The sequence below is a fragment of the Rhamphochromis longiceps genome, linkage group LG15, assembly GCF_057381845.1.
Source record: "Rhamphochromis longiceps isolate RC_006_pf linkage group LG15, R_longiceps_female_GT1.1, whole genome shotgun sequence".
Classification (NCBI taxonomy): Eukaryota; Metazoa; Chordata; class Actinopteri; order Cichliformes; family Cichlidae; genus Rhamphochromis; species Rhamphochromis longiceps.
Window position 1 is genome coordinate 2,486,136 of NC_140571.1, and position 5,064 is coordinate 2,491,199.

The window sequence follows — 5,064 nt, forward strand, 5'->3', positions numbered from 1 at the left end:
CAGTACTGTGTACTCTTTAGTAAACGGTTTCATTTTGCACGTGAGATAGCATCAGTTTTCTGTGAGCGTCAACACACATTTTTCCCGGTGGTTGCCAGGGGGTCGTGAATCTCTAGCAAGATGGCAGTCAGTTTGATCGTGACCGCCTTCAGCCTCTAGCAGCTACTAGGATGCATCTTATCCTCACAAACGGTGGTTGGCAGGTGGTCATGGACTGGTCTTTAGTAGAACTGCAACTGCTACAGTGTTACACATTTGAAATGGTGGAAAATTAGCAGTCACATGACTGCAAGACCTTAACAAATACCAGTCCCCTTCCCATTTAGTGAGCCAACTGTTTCATGAGTTTATTACTTATGTGTTTCATTATTCTTTAATGAAACTTCTAATGGCGTTCATACTTTTTAAATGTTTTTGGTTGTTTTTTTCTCTGACATTTAAATTTTAAATCTGTTTCCAAGACACTCAAACCAGTAGTCCTGTCTGCTAGCTACCAATGACGACGGAGTTTTGTAGCATGGCTGAAGCTGGTACTGTAAATATATATGAGGTACATTGTTTTGTGTAGAGAGTGAGCCACATTTTACACATTAGGAATCAAGGCAGTTGAATCCATTGAAACTTTGAGTGACAAAGATGGCAACAAGGACTAATTTCTTTTAAGCAGCGCCTCGGACAAACATCAGGAGCCAAACACTTTTGTTTCTTCTTTTCTTTCTGTGGTTTAAGTTGTTAAGTTGGCCCTCGATTTAACTCAAAGGAGCATGAAATGTCTTAAATCTATCTTGTCTTAAGCTGTAGCTAACTACAGTTATTTTTGTCTTTAGCAAACCGTTATCTTTTTGCTAACCAGCTAAAGGCGCTCGGTGTCAAAGGCTTACTGTCTGACAGACAGCGGGGATTATCCTCCTTGCAGACATGGGTATCTGTAAACACCATAAGTCTTTCTGTGACACTTCTCTGAAGTATGTAGTTGTGTTTATGTTAGGCGTCTTTGTGGATGAGTCACACAGTCACAAACAAATGGGCAGACATGGTTGTCTGCAAGGACCAACCATCCAAGTCTTCATCACTGTGGCCCACGTGCTCCGGGAACGTGCTGTAATACGGCTTTAACTCAGCACGATTCAGATTTCTTGATTGAAATATAATCCTTGCACATTCTGTCTTTGTCGCTGCGTAACAGCTCTGTAGGATCACTTTCATTCATTTGCTGCAACCTGCACGAGACCCCGAATCTGCATCGCCCAATCTTCTTTTCCATTTTTCTATATCCCACCATCTGGATGACTGTCAGGGTTTGCACAGCATGGGCGTTTTCCCGGCTTTTCCTCTAATTCCTACCCAAACCGACACAATCCCAGCGTATTTCCTTTCAGGTAATTATGAGATAAAGGTGTGGTGCAGTCGGGGATCAAAGCTGAATCAGAAACTACATGGAGATTTTTGCACTTGATTGTAAATGGATTTGAGGGCAGACTGTCACTTCTACAATATATCACACTTCAGCGCTGAATAGACGTAGCGGAGGAGCAGTGTATCCCTGGCTGCTTCTGATGAAGTGGGCCCTTTTGCTACTCCTGGGCACTCAGACATAAGAATCTGAGCTGCTGGCGAATGAGGCTTATAATGAGACCCTGGAGATGTCTTGCTCAGACTCTACAGCTTTCTCTGCTTACCAGCTAACCTGTGGTGACTGCCAATCAGCTACGTAGCAAGTGGAGTAGCCGGGCCTGCTGGCTGTGGCATGTAGAGCTTACCAAAGTCTTAGAAAACAGCAAACTGTGACAAAACAGAAAAAACGGGACAAAAAACCTTCATCTGTTTTCAGCAGAGATTCTGTCTATCCGGACTTTGGCTGCAGCAGGACTTTTATAGTATCCTAGACTGTCTCACGTCAAGCTGTGAATGTTGTTCTAAACAGCTTGTCACTTTTCTTTTTTATTATAGGCCTGCTTCAAAAAGCCAATGCCATATAATTGCTATCTGTGCTGTTATGGGGTGATTTCCTCTGTGGAGTACTTACCGAGTTGATTCAGTCATTCTTACACGAATGGGTAAGTTATTTAAAACTAGGGAACAAAGGTGTATTAAAGTGAAACCTTATTGTGTTTGATACCTCTTTCAACACCTTTCAGAATTGGTCATTTTTAGTTTAGGTGGGGAGGCACTTTAGCTTTGTCCCCATATTTGAGCTGTTTTGGTTTCTTGCACTATAAAACCAAAGAAGCCCTCGACATTATATGAAGCAGTTAGTTTTAAGCATATTCCCAATCTTACCCTAAAGTCATCAGTTTTAATACCTGTGTCTGACTCAAGTAAAAGTCATGTGATTTAAGTCCACGTGGGGCAGAAAGCCTGCGATGAATCATCTTCGGCTAAATCTGCAAGTACGGTGCTGCAAAGTCTGCAGTCTTAGTTCACCTCAGTACGCATGAATGCTCCAGCACTTCTCTGCTTTTTGTTTTATTACTGGGGTTGTGCAGGTGGAGTTGCATCACTGTTTCATGTATTTCTGGTTTAGGATCATCTTCACACGGCAACAGCTGTAATTTGAAACGTCGCCTGTCAGCAGGAACTTTCTCAATAAAAACAATTTCCAGTTTATTAGAAATAATTGATCCAAAGTAGACACATGTTCTAAATTGCCTTCCATACACACCTGCACAATAACTAAGGTTTACTATCAGTAGTATAGAGTAGCACTTGTCACATCATCCTGTGTATAAAGTATTAGAATGTATTTTGTTGAAGGCTTGGAGCCATTTTTCTTTCCTGGTTTAACTCAAGTGTCTGCAAAGGTTGTAGATCCTAAATATGAAACTCATTTCCTGATGAGTGAAACCACCTGCAGAACAACAGAAGAATGAATGTTTTCACTGACTAAAACCCTGCAGTTCGCTCTGGTCATCATTCAAGAGCTCTCCAGGAGACAGAGGAACTTGACTCTTTAAGAGGGCCATCCACGTTGACCGGGCCAACGAAAGGAATGACGCCAAAAATGCAAGAGATTTCTTTTTGTTTCCACAACCAAACACTGGATGCATACTCGTAGGCTTTGACCTCGTCAGTCCCTCTGTTCACGACTCCTTTTCCCACTCTATTTGAGTTTGGCAACCTAATCCGGTGTTATCGAGGTGCATCGTCGGGGACGGGCCTGCTTATTTGAGGAACGGCTTGGAGATGAGTTTATTTGTAATACTGGGAGAGGAATGATGAGGCAGGCCTGAGACCCAGCTAGAAGAAGAATATCAAAATAAATCCATTTCACGGTCTCATTCAGTTTGCTTGGCTCGGCCTATTACTTGGGCCATGACCGTACCTGCAAGTCTGTAAAATTCCATGTAATCATTCGGGAAAATGCTGGATTCTGCAGGTATATGCCACTACCACCAGTCGCTTTGTGTGCACCCAGACACCTACGCAAATGTGCATAGACTTTGATTTTTATCAGTCTTGTCGTGCACACACTCGTGAACAGTGAGTTAACACTAGCTGGCAGCGGAGACGTCCTCTCATGAAGGCAGCCAGGCCCATCGTGCTCCAGCTCCAGAGTGCTTTGCATCTGAAGGGTCCAGACTGGCTCGCTGTTAATACGTGATTGGAAGAGATGGACCTGAAGCCGTGGAAAACGTTCAACTGAAAATGATGTCCCGTCCGCTCGGAAATTCACCGCCAAGCGAGGTCTGGAACGCAGTCAGCGGATGCCACTCTTAATTTTCCCGACTTTGAAAGTAGAGACCATTCCAGTTTGTGAGGTTTAGAGTGATACAAAGTTGGGAATGTTGCACTATATTTTCCATGCTGACACAAATTGCAGCAATCTGATCGAATATCTTCAAGACAAATATGGATGCAAAATGTATTTTATTTTTTTTAAAGAAAAAGATGTGAACTAATCCCCACTCGCCCTGTTCATCTCTAAAGTCACTCAGGAGAGGAAATGCTAACCTGATGTTTAGCCACTATTAGCAGAAGGTTTCCTTTAATGCCTAACAGCTCAGCATCACAGAAGTTCACATGGGTCTCAGGTATGCTAGCTTTAAGCTCCCCGCTGATTGTAGAAGTCACTGGTTTCCACACAGGGATGGAAAAATACCACGATAACGCTGGAAAAAACAACCAGGACATCCCAAAGGAGACACAGCTTTAACAGTATGCATTAGTGATTAACACACCACTGTGTGATTTGCAGAAACTGCCAATAATCCAAATAGGTCTTGTTTTTGGATCGCATGGTTCGATGTGAGATGTTAGTTTTTTGGAGTGGGTTTCTGAACGAGTTAGCGACCGAACATTTGATAAAGTTAAAGTAAATCACACATGGAGCAAAAGTAAACAGATATTTTATAAATCCAATTAAGTGATACATCAGTTTGTTGTTGGCATATGCAAATAAATGCACTTTTTGTAAAAAAAACTTTCCAACATCACAGTAAATTACTGTAATCACCAAATGTAGTTAGACAAGAAATGCAAAAAAATAGCAATAGGCTATGTGTTCTGTTCTAAATCATATATTTATAGTATATACAGAGGTATTAATACAATGGATTTGAAAATACGTTTTTTTACATCCTGGGTTTAGTTTCCACTGAACGGCACTGAGCCAGCAGGCTGTCCTTGAACACGATAATCACATATAAACAGAGTTCCTCAGAAAAAGCTTCGTGTCACTGGAAGCTGAAGTACGTCAGATAATGAATAATATTTGCCTGTCTCAGTGCCAGACTGTGCTACACATTTGGTATCAGCCTCAAAGTATAATTAAGATACTGAAAACATATAAATGAGTGTTAATCCTGCCATTTTTCCCTTAAAATGATCTCTATTCTGCAAAGGACTATAAGTGAGATGAAGTCAGGCTCGTATTTCCGTGACACTTGATATTCTCCAACAACTGGAACCATAAAATCATCACAGGCGAAATTGTGAAAACAGCTGAACTCAGCCTGAAAGCTGAAGCAGATACAGGATGCTGGAGCTGTCTGTTAAATATCCCAACACTTCAAGGTCTCTCCTCTCTCACCTGAGCCTGTCTTATGTTACTGCCTTGAGCCGGCC